This window comes from Hyla sarda, chromosome 2 (assembly GCF_029499605.1).
Source record: "Hyla sarda isolate aHylSar1 chromosome 2, aHylSar1.hap1, whole genome shotgun sequence".
Classification (NCBI taxonomy): Eukaryota; Metazoa; Chordata; class Amphibia; order Anura; family Hylidae; genus Hyla; species Hyla sarda.
In genome coordinates, this window is record NC_079190.1 from 291,383,873 (window position 1) to 291,396,899 (window position 13,027).

Genomic DNA, 13,027 nt, shown 5'->3' on the forward strand with positions numbered 1-13,027 from the left:
TGTACACAATAGTTTTCGCAGAGCTTAGTTTACCATTTGGGTCCCTTGATATTAGTGTTTTGGTTATTCATGAGACTAAAATCCTTTTATCTTACCAAATGCATCAGTTACTGGATCAATTCCATTTTGCTACAATTGGATTAATATCGCTAGCACATATGATTCTATGAAACAAAATTTAAGCAAGTAAATCCTAACCTTTTTCCCAATATATTTGTTGCCTCTCTTACCTTCTTGGTCTAACCAATTCCTATCCTTTGTATACTACTCTGACTTCTACCGCCCTGCTCCCAGAGTTTGGAAATAAACCTTTCTGTTTACAACAGACCCTCCAATCCAACCAATCACGGTATAGGGGCTGGATTACGTACAAAATGCATACAATGGCAGATTGCTGAAAAGAATACATACAATTTGTAATGAGCATGGAACAATTCAGAAATCCATCTTGTTTGCTTTTACACATAGTTGTGTCTTTTATGCCTCATGACCATGAAATGTAACTCCACACCCACAATACAACCTGGAATTTGGTCTACAATCATCACCATCTTTCTCCTCTCAATAGACTGAGGTCACAAATGGCCTTTATCACTTTACATCTGTCAGCAACCATTTGTATAGGTATTAGGTCAGGTTTCCTATAGCACTGATACATAACCACTATAAGTCATTTATAGAAGTAACATTCTTATGCAGTTAAAACCTCAAAAAGAATTTGAGTGAGGGAAAATAACATTTTTAATAATGGCATAGGGGTGACCACCCCTGAAAGGGATTGGCATTTCTTGCAGGGTATTTACATTAAAGCAATCGGGGAGTAGTAGTGATTTGGAGTTGGGAGAGGGGAATATTTATTTCTTTATCTTTAAAACAACACCCACTCCCCCTACTCACACACCATTATATAAAAACATTCCCTTGCTTGAATACCAATTTAAGTACTATTATAGCTTTGTTAGATGCAAAATTTCCTGTTTAACACTATTGATGACATGTTCTGATAGGTACCTTGAAACAAAAAAGAAAGCACGCTCCTAGTTCATCACCCAAATAAACAGGAGTTGAATTGAGTGAACTTTTGAAAAGTGCGGTTCACCAGACTCCCTAAACTTTTCAAAAACCATGAGTTTGGTTTGGCTCGGTTAGACTCAAGCCAGCAATGAAATAAGCCCTTAAACACATTTAAAACACTGCCTAACAGCTGTATAACACTGTTAGGAGTGTATTCAAGTGTTTTAAGGCTCAGTTACGGTGACATGCGGTAAACCATTGTAACTATTCCAGCTCGCCCATTTTTTAGGCTTCAAAGTAAAGCAGCATAAAGTATCCCTGGTTGTCGGTAGATGCCTGCCAGTGTTAATATGCACATGGAGACATGGGAAGGCGCTGTGGCTTTATACCGGAGTGCCAAAAATTATCCCTTTTTTGGGAGTAGTAACAGAATTGGTGTTCTAAAATAGTGAAGACTAAAGAAGAAATAGCTCTTGTTTTAACAGCCCAAAAAATGATCAGTTTTCTGGGGATGATGGGTTGTGTATGTGTAGGCCCGGCTGGAAGTATGGTGATGGTGGATTGGTGTTGCTAGTAATATCCCGCGTAAAGCAGGTGGTGGCTGACTGTTGATGTTAATAGCGTACAGTATGAGGCGGAATACAGATGTTTATAGCGTACAGCTTGAGATGGCGAACTGACTACCACTAGCATCCAGCAGGGGTGGTGGTTGTACTGCCTAATCAGTGGCATCTGGCAGAGGGGGTTTAAATTCCTCACTGATCCATGCCTGATTCGTTTTAGTAAAAAGTTTTTCTACACTGCTGGCTGACAATCTTGTTCGATTCGGGGTGACCACGCCGCCTGCAGCGCTGAACACTCTCCCCGAAGCCACACTAGAGGGTGGACAAGACAGAACACTCATGGCAAACTGGGCAAGTTCTGGCCAATGGTCTAATCTGATGAGCCAGAAGTCCATGGGGTCTGGCTGGAAGTAGCAGGTTTGCCAAAAAGTAAATTTAATTTTGACCAGCAGCCCTGGTTGGTTGCAGGGTGGTTGCAAAAATAAACGCAACAAATTTGATTTTGGTCAGCAGACCTGGCTGGCCGCAGGATGGTTGCAAAATTAACTGCTATAAATTTGTTAAATTTTGTCCCAACCAGGTGGCCCGGGCCTAGCTGGAAGTAGCAGCAATGGAGCAAAACTTTTTTCGGCCAGCATGTTAGTGTTGGGCACGAATATTCGCAAACATCACAAATTCAATTCAAATTCATGAATATTGCGAATGTATTCACTATATATTTGAAATGATGAATATTCTCTTTTTTTCCGCATATGCGCATATTCGCTAATTCCTTCTTTTAACTTGTGGGCCAATTAGAATGATGCAAATACACTTGTCACAGGTTATCAACAACATCCCTAGCAACCAACAATAAAGTTGCCCACCCCCTCGCTGTTTTCTTCCTCGAATATGCGAATATAATGAATACGCGAAATTCACGAATATAGGACAAATATTCATCTATATATTTGCAAAATAACGCAAATTCAAATATGGCGAATGCCGCTCGTCACCAGCCACCACTAGAAAATACTTTATTAACAATCGCCTTCATCAACCATGATCTCATAAGTAGGCATATATAGTTTTTGTTATTTTATTTTTTTTATATTAACCTGTTGGCGACGAAGGGCGTATGCATACGCCCTTGCGTCCTGGTACTTAAGGACGAAGGGCGTATCCATACGCCCGTGGGAATTTTGGTCCCCACTGCGTGCGGGGCGGGGACCGGGGTGACTGCTGATATCTATCAGCAGGCACCCCGTGCAAATGCCCAGGGGGGTCATTAGACCCCCCATGTCGGCGATCGGCGCAAATCGCAAGTGAATGTACACTTGCGATTTGCACCGATTCAGGGTCATTACGGGTCTATGGTGACCCGGTGACCCGGAATATAAGGGGGATCGCGGTTGTCTAAGACACCCATGATCCCCCTGAAGCGATAGGAGTGAGGTGGCAGGGGTGCCACCCCTCCTATCCCTGCTATTGGTGGTCTAGACGCGACCACCAATAGCAGATCGGGGGTGGGGGAGCTTTACTTTCCTTTTCCCCGTCCTGCCCACCCACAATAGGACGGGCAGAACGGGGAAAATGAAGAGGACCGGGCGCCGACGTCCACTTACCCGTCCGGAGGCTGCGGAGCGACGGTGATCGGCGATGGAGATCTGCGGGCGGCGTGCAGCAGAAGAGGACGGCTCCCTGGATGCGACGGAAGCCGGTGAGTTGCCTAGCAACATCTAAAGGGCTACAGTCTGTGACCACTGTAGTGGTCTCTAGACTGTAGCCCTCCAGATGTTGCAAAACTACAACTCCCAGCATGCCCAGACAGCTGTTTGATGTGTGGGCATGCTGGGATTTGTAGTTTTGCAACAGCTGGAGGTCTACAGTTTAGAGACCACTGCACAGTGATCTCTATACTGCCCTCTAGATCTTGCAAAACTACAACCCCTAGCATGCCCACACAGCTGTTTGCTGTCTGGGCATGCTGGGAGTTGTAGTTTTGCAACATCTGGAGGTCCACAGTTTGGAGATCACTGTGCAGTGGTCTCTAAATTGTAGCACTCCAGATGTTGCAAAACTGCAAATCGCAGCATGCCCAAACAGCAAATAGCTGTCTCGGCATGCTGGGAGTTGTAGTTGCGTACCTCCAGCTGTTGGAGAACTACATTTCTCAGCATGCCCTTCTGTGATCAGTACATGCTGGGAATTATAGTTTTGCAACAGCTGGAAGCACACTGGTTGGAAAACCTTCAGTTAGGTTCTAACTGAAGGTTTTCCAAACAGTGTGCCTCTAGCTGTTGCAAAACTACAACTCCCAGCATGCACGGTCTGTCAGTACATGCTGGGAGTTGTAGTTTTGCAACAGCTGGAGGCACACTGGTTGGAAAATACTGAGTTAGGTAACAGAACCTAACTGAAGGTTTTCCAACCAGTGTGCCTCCAGCTGTTGCAAAACTACAACTCCCAGCATGCACGATCTGTCAGTACATGCTGGGAGTTGTAGTTTTGCAACAGCTGGAGGCACACTGGTTGGAAAATACTGAGTTAGGTAACAGAACCTAACTGAAGGTTTTCCAACCAGTGTGCCTCCAGCTGTTGCAAAACTACAACTCCCAGCATGCACGGTCTGTCAGTATATGCTGGGAGTTTACAGTAAGTTCAAGCGGGTTTACAGTAAGTTTCCTGCTTCAAGTATGAGCTGCGGCAAATTTTTCGCCGCAGCGCAAATTCCTAGTGGGAAACTCACCGTAACCCGCCAGTGTGAATGTACCCTAAAAACACTACACTACACTAACACCTAATAAAGAGTAAAACACTACATAAACACCCCCTTACACTGTCCCCCCCAATAAAAATGAAAAACGTATTGTACGGCAGTGTTTCCAAATCGGAGCCTCCAGCTGTTGCAAAACAACAACTTCACGCATTTCTGGACAGCCACTGACTGTCCAGGCATGCTGGGAGTTTAGCAACAGCTGGAAGCACCCTGTTTTGGAATCACTGGCATAGAATACCCCTTTGTCCACCCCTATGCAATTCCTAATTTAGTCCTCAAATGCGCATGGTGCTCTCTCACTTCGGAGCCCTGTCGTATTTCAAGGAAACAGTTTAGGACCACATACGGGGTATCTCCATACTCGGGAGAAATTGCAATGCAAATTTTGGGGGGCTTTTTCTCCTTTTAACCCTTATGAAAAGGAAAAGTTGGGAGCTACACCAGCCTGTTAGTGTAAAAAAAAAATTTTTATACTAACATGCTGGTGCTGCCCTTTACTTTTTATTTTCACAAGAGGTAAAAGGAAAAAAAGACCCCAAAATTTGTAACGCAATTTCTCCTGAGTACGGAAATACCCCATATGTGGGCGTAAAATGCTCTGCGGGCGCACAACAAGGCTCAGGAGTGAGAGCGCACCATGTACATTTGAGGCCTAAATTGGTGATTTGCACAGGGGTGGACGATTTTACAGCGGTTCTGACATAAACCTAAAAAAATAAATACCACAAGTGACCCCATTTTGGAAACTATACCCCTCACGGAATGTAATAAGGGGTACAGTGAGCATTTATGCCCCACAGGTGTCTGACAGATTTTTGGAACAGTGGTCAGTGAAAATGAAAAATGTAATTTTTTTGTTTGCACAGCCCACTGTTCCAAAGATCTGTCAAACGCCTGTAGGGTGTAAATGCTCACTTTACCCCTTATTACATTCTGTGAGGGGTGTAGTTTCCAAAATGGGATCACATGTGGGGGGGGGGTCCACTGTTCTGGCACCACGGGGGCCTTTGTAAATGCACATGGCCCTTGACTTCCATTCCAAACAAATTATCTCTCTAAAAGCTCAATGGTGCTCCTTCTCTTCTGAGCATTATAGTTCGCTCGCAGTGCACATGACGTCCAAACATGGGGTATTTCTATACTCAGAAGAAATGGAGTTACAAATTTTGGGGGGCATTTTCTCCTATTACCCCTTGTAAAAAAGTAAAATTTGGGGAAAAAGCAGCATTTTAGTGAAAAAAAAAAGTTTTTCATTTACACATCCGACTTTAACAAAAAGTTGTCAAACACCTGTGGGGTGTTAAGGCTCACCGTACCCCTTGTTACGTTCCTTGAGGGTTGTAGTTTCCAAAATAGTGTGCGATGTGGGGGGGGGGGTTGCTGTCCTGGCACCATAGGGGCTTCCTAAATGGGACATGCCCCCCAAAAACCAATTCAGAAAAACTCTCCAAAATCCCATTGTTGCTCCTTCCCTTCTGAGACCTCTACTGCGCCCGCTGAACACTTGACATACACATATGAGGTATTTTCTTACTCGAGAGAAATTGGGTTATAAATTTTAAGAGGATTTTTTTCCTTTTACCCCTTGTAAAAATTCAAAAACTTGGTCTACAAGAACATGCGAGTGTAAAAAATGAAGATTTAGAATTTTTTCCTTCACTTTGCTGCTATTCCTGGGAAACACCTGAAGGGTTAACACAGTTACTGAATGTCATTTTGAATACTTTGAGGGGTGCAGTTTTTACAATGGGGTCATTTATGGGGTATTTCTAACCAGAAGACCCTTCAAATCCACTTCAAACCTGAACTGGTCCCTGAAAAATTCAGATTTTGAAAATTTTGTGAAAAATTGGAAAATTGCTACTGAACTTTGAAGCCCTCTGATGTCTTCCAAAAGTAAAAACATGTCAACTTTATGATGGAAATATAAAGTAGGCATATTGTTTATGTGAATCAATATATAATTTATTTGGAATGTCTATTTTCCTTACAAGCAGAGAGCTTCAAAGTTAGAAAAATGCTAAATTTTCTAACTTTTCACAACATTTTTGAATTTTCACCAAGAAATGATGCAAGTATCGACGAAAATTTACCACTAACATAAAGTAGAATATGTCACGAAAAAACAATCTTGGAATCAAATTTATAAGTAAAAGCATCTCAGAGTTATTAATGCTTAAAGTGACAGTGGTCAGATTTGCAAAAAATGCTCCCGTCCTTAGGGTCATAATGGGCTCCGTCCCCAAGGGGTTAAACATTGTTTAAAAAAACTTTTATTATTTTATTTACACTTTTAAAGTCCTCATATTTAAAGTCACAATCATTAGATTGCTAATACTGAACAAAGCTCACATAATCTCAGACTGGTTTCTTAAACATGACAATGAGTCAATAGTTTGCATTGAATCTGTATATTCTCCAAGTTTACATGAGGTTCAACCAGGTTATTTGGACCTATGAAATGGTCTGCAATACAAATCTGTATAATCCTTCTTTATTTCTGAATTGTGAAAACATTCTCACCGGGGCATGACACATTTTATTTATAGAACAAATAACAGCATGTCCTAGAAATATTAATGGAGAGCTCCAGGCAAATGTGTATGACCAGGGAATTCTCATGTTCTTGTTCTTTCAATCTCTGTTCAAATAATTAAAAAAAAAAGGGCAAATAAAAACACAAATGTATTGTACCTCACAGAAGTATGAAAAGCAATATAGCCTTATTCTTTACACAGATTAAGGGTTGACACACACTATTAAAGGGGTATTCCAGGAAAAAAAACTTTATCTTTTTTTATATCAACTGGCTCCAGAAAGTTAAACAGATTTGTCAATTACTTCTATAAAAAAATCTTAATCCTTTCAATAATTATCAGCTGCTGAAGTTGAGTTGTTGATTTCTGTCTGGCAACAGTGCTCTCTGCTGACATCTCTGCATCTCTCAGGAACTGCACAGAGTAGAAGAGGTTTGCTATGGGGATTTGCTTCTAAACTGGGCGGTTCCCGAGACACGTGTCATTAGAGAGCACTTAGGCAGAAAAGAACAACTCAACTTCAGCAGTTCATAAATACTGAAAGGATTAAGATTTTTTAATAGAAGTAATTTACAAATCTGTTTAACTTTCTGGAGCCAGTTGATATATAACCCCTTTAAAGCCAATTCAAATACAAGTTCATGGTCACTCACTAACCCCCAATATAATATAAGCATTAAAGCCTGTTCAGACTTTATATAACTTCATCACGTTTCTGATATTTCTTGTTAGTTAATATAAAGTAATTGGCCCGACTCCTCTTTGAGCATTGCTCCTCTTTAACACTTTTTATACTGTATTGCATCTTTTTTGTCTCTCAATCTATGCATGTTAAAGGGGTTATCCAGGAATAGGAAATTCAAAAACGGCTCCACGTCTGTCCCCAGGTTGTGTGTGGTATCACAACTTGGCTCCATTCACTTCAGTGGAACTGAGCTGCAGAACCACAGCCAACCTGGAGACAGACGGGGAGTGGTCTTTAACAATATTTAGCTGTTTTTCTATTGCTGGATAACCCCTTTAACCCCTTAAGGACACAGCCCATTATGACCTTAGGGACCAGAGCATTTTTTGCACATCTGACCACTGTCACTTTAAGCTGTCACTTAATAACTCTGGGATGCTTTTCCTAATCATTTTGATTCCAAGGATGTTTTTTCGTGATATATTCTACTTTAACACAGTGGTAAATATTCGTCAATACTTGCATCATTTCTTGGTGAAAAATTCAAAAATGTCACGAAAAATTAAAAAATTTAGCATTTTTCTAACTTTGAAGCTCTCTGTTTGTAAGGAAAATAGACATTCCAAATAAATTATATATTGATTCACATATATACAATATGTCTACTTTATGTTTGCATCATAAAGTTGACATGTTTTTACTTTTGGAAGACATCAGAGGGCTTCAAACTTCAGCAGCAATTTTCCGATTTCCAAAATCGGAATTTTTCAGGAACCAGTTCAGTTTTGAAGTGGATTTGAGGGGCCTTCCGATTAGAAATACCCCATAAATGACCCCCTTATAAAAACTGCACCCCTCAAAGTATTCAAAATGACATTCAAAAAGTTTGTTAACCCTTTAGGTGTTTCACAGGAATCGCAGCAAAGTGAAGAAGAAATTTAAAATCTTCATTTTTTACACTCACATGTTCTTGTAGACCCAGTTTTTGAATTTTTACAAGGGGTACAGTGGACCGTTACACCCCAGAGGTGTTTGTCAAATTTCCACAAAAGTTGGACGTTGGATATTTTTCACTAAAATGCTGCTGTTACCCCAAATTTTTCATTTTCACAAAGGGTAAAAGGAGAAAAAGCCTCCCAAAATTTGTAACACCATTACTTCTGAGTAAGCATATACCCCGTATGTGAATTAAAGTGCTCTGCGGGCAAATTACAATGCTCAGAAGAGGAGGAGCGCCATTGAGCTTTTAGAGAGAGAATTTGTTTAGAATGGAAGTCGGGGGCCATGTGCGTTTACAAAGCCCCCATGGTGCCAGAACAGCGGACCCCAACACATGTGACCCCATTTTGGAAACTACACCCCTCACAGAATTTAATAAGGGGTGCAGTGAGCAATTACACCCCACTGGCGTTTGACAGATCTTTGGAACAGTGGGCTGTGCAAATGAAAAATTTTATCTTTCATTTTCACGGACCACTGTTCCAAAAATCTGTTAGATACCTGTGGGGTGTAAATGCTCACTCCACCCCTTATTACATTCCTTGAGGGGTGTAGTTTCCAAAATGGTGGTCACATGTGGGGGGGTCCACTGTTCTGGCACCATGGGGGGGCTTTGTAAACACACATGGCCTTCAATTTCAGACACATTCTCTCTCCAAAAGCCCATATTTCCATACTCCCATACAGAAATGGGGTTACAAATATTGGGGGACTTTCCCTTGTGAAAATGAAAATGTAGGGTAAAACCAGCATTTTAGTGAAAATTTTCCATTTGATAAGGGGTAAAAAGAGAAAAAGCCCGCCAAAATATGTTAGGCAATTTCTCTCGAGTACGGAAATATCCCATATGTGGCCCTAAACTGTTGCCTTGAAATACGACAGGGCTCTGAAGTGAGAGACTGCCATGCGCATTTGAGGCCTAGATTAGGGATTTGCATAGGGACATACTCAGATGCAAAAATTACACTAGCCTCCGATACCAAAAAATACCCTACGGCAGTGTTCCCCAAACAGGGTGCCTCCAGCTGTTACAAAACTCCCAGCATGCCTGGACAGTCAATGGCTGTCCGGCAATACTGGGAGTTGATGTTTTGCAACAACTGGAGGCTCCGTTTTGGTAAAAGTGCCGTACGGGGGGGGGGGGGGGGGGAATGTGTAGGGGTGTGTGTTTATGCAGTGTTTTACCTTTTATTTTGTGTAGTGTAGTGTAGTTTTTATAGAGTACATTCACACAGGCGGGGGTTTACAGCGTTTTTTACTGCTGGGGGTTCGAGCTGTTCCGGAAAAATGGGGGGGGGGGGGGATTTGCAAACCCCCAGCTGGTGCAAATCTACAACACTCAGCATGACCTTTGGCTGTCCGTGCATGCTGGGGGTTATAGTTATGCAACAGCTGGAGGCACACTGGTTGCGAAACACAGAGTTTGTTACTTAAATCAGTGTTTCGCAACAAAGTGTACATCCAGCTGTTGCAAAACTACAACTCCCAGCATGTACGGTCTGTATGTATGGCTGTGCATGCTGGGAGTTGTTACTAAGCAACAGCAGGAGGCAGACAACTCACCTCCTGCTGTCGGATCCCTCCGCCACTGAAGACGCTGTTGCCCTCCACGCCGATGCCAGGAACCCCAGCCTGCCCTGATGCATAGGTAATGGACCACCGACTTGTCCGATCGCCGCCTGATCATCACCCAGCAGGCTCGGTGATTGATCGGTTATCCGGACCGATCAATCACGTGATCGTGAGGTGGGACCTGTGCCACCTCACTCCTGCTGGGTAAGGGTGATTGGGGATTTCTCGGACAGCCCTAATCACCCTTTTTTCTTCCGGGTCACTGGAGACCCGATTGACACATAATTGCCGCAGATTGCCGTTCTGAATTCTCCAGCCATCTGCAGCGATCGCCAACATGGGGGGGGGGGTGTCTCAGGAACCCCCCAGGCGTTGTCATGGGATGCTTGCTGAATGATTTCAGCAGGCATCCCGGTCCAGTCCCTGCCCGGTGAGCGGAATTCCGACGGGCGTACAGGTACGCCCTGGGTCCTTAAGTCCCCGGGCGCCAGGGCATACCTGTACGCCCTGTGTCCGGGACGGGTTAAAGTGTACCTGTCATGAACAAAAAAATTTTATATAATGTAGATAATACCATTATTAGTATATTTGTAATAAACATTGGTTAAAAAAATTGTATATTTTTGGGTGAAAAATGCTGTCAGGGGCAGGAGGAGCAGAGCTCTGTGCAGGCTGCTGGCTTGTCAATCATCCTGCTGTGTGAGCCTGGTGCATGTCCCAGAGCCTCACTGCTCAGAGCCCTGCTTGTCCTCAGTGCAAAAAGCTCTGCTTGTCCTCAGTGTGCAGGGCCCCGCTTGTCCTCAGTGTACAGAGCCCTGCTTGTCCTCAGTGTACAGAGCCCTGTTTGTCCTCAGTGTACAGAGGCCTGCTTGTCCTCAGTGTACAGAGCCCCGCTTGTCCTCAGTGTATAGAGCCCTGCTTGTCCTCAGTGTACATAGCCCTGCTTGTCATCAGTGTAAAGAGCCCTGCTTATCTTCAGTGTACAGAGCCCTGCTTGTCCTCAGTGTACAGAGCCCCGCTTGTCCTCAGTGTACAGAGCCCTGCTTGTCTTCAGTGCACAGAGCCCTGCTTGTCCACCCACACTTCTGGTATTTAAATAAAGGGGGACACTTTCCTCAAATCTGTTGTTTCATAAGCTCACTTATGGGAGCATACAACGATATTGAAATAGTAATGTTAGCAGTCGGATATACAAAAAATATAATGCAATGTGGATAGGAAAAAGTATTATTTATTAAAATAAAATATATATGGCATTATCTGCAGGGCCCATGCAGAAATGCTAGTATTATAAATGAGGATAAAATCCAATAAAAGATAAAACTTATGTAAAAGTCTATATCATGCAATCTATAGTATTATACAGCCTCTATGGAGAGAATGTGTGCAGGCAATGTTTATACAATGAACAATAGGCAAAGTCCCTAGTATTCAAGTCTATGTAGGTTGTGTAATTACTATGTATGATATATCGCTATTGAACAAAAGATCCAGCAGATCTCGAAACGCATCTAGCCTCCCTTCCTATTCTATACAGCAATCTATTACAGTCACACATCGAAGCAAAGACACAGCTACAAGCAACTTTACTCATTCCTGGTGCACACAGTGCACAAAGCAATTTACCGACACGCCGGCCAGCAGACCTCTCCCTCCCCTGGCTCGCCGGCGCTGACGACTCGCAAACGCAGGAGAAACTGGGCGTCCGTGCTTGAATCCTCAGCGGCAGGGTCGCCATCAGGGGGCTACAACCCATACACCTGTAAGGGGCCCAGAGCTTGAGGAGGGCCCGGCCGACCCTGTCCTTTTTTTTTATTTTTTAAGCTTGTCAGTGAGTGACTGTCTGTCACTCACTGACCGCTGGGGGCCTACCACTGTACACTGCTCGCTGACTGATTGACTGACAACATACAGTCAGTCAATCAGTCAGAATCCTTTGAAAAGACAGCGGGCCCCCTCAAACGCTGGGCTGGCCCTACCGGGGGACATATGACAGGGCAACCAGACTTGCCCCATCACTAAACTGGTACTTACATCTGCCTGGGGGACTTGCTGACAGATGTGCACGCAGTGAGTGACGTCATGGCAAGCACTTCGCCGGGATGCTGACGTCCTGCACGGCGCGTGCAATGACGTCACTTATAGCGCGCACCTCCGCCAGCAAGTCCCCCAGGCAGATGTAAGTATCGCAGACCGTGTGAGTGTGTGTGAGTGAGTGAGTGTGTGTGTAGCGCAGGCTGAGTGAGTGAGTGAGTGTGTGTGTTTTGGGGGGTGCTTCCTAATGTGTGGAATTTATGCTACACTATCTAATGTGGGGGATTTATGCTGCGCTACACCTAATGTGGGGAATTTATGCTACACTACCTAATGTGGGGGATTTATATACACTACCTAATGTGGGAAATTTATATACACTACCTAATGTGGGTGATTTATATACACTACCTAACGGCCAGCGCGCGTTCTCCTGCGACGATCCTGCGGTCCTCCTGTGTCTCTATGGTTGTACGCACGGGACGTCAGTGACGTCCTGTGCGTACAACCATAGAGGCGGAGAAGCGAAGGACCGAAGGAGGATCGCAGGAGGACGCCGGGGAATGGTGAGTGACCGGCGGACATCCTTATGTCCAGAAAAGATTTTTCGGGACACAGGGATGTCCGGGATAGGAATACTTCTTTTTATGTGCCCGGGCCGGCTCCCGTGTGTGGCTGCAGGCGGGGGCCGACCAGAGCATATAAAAGCTAATACTGTATACTAAAAACCAGGGGGCCTCCAGCTGTTGTGAAACTACAACTGCCAGCATGCCCGGACAGACTTTGCCGGTCCGGGCATGCTGGGAGTTGTAGTTTCACAACAGATGATGTTGCGGCCGGTGCAGTGTTTGTAACTTGGGCGGGC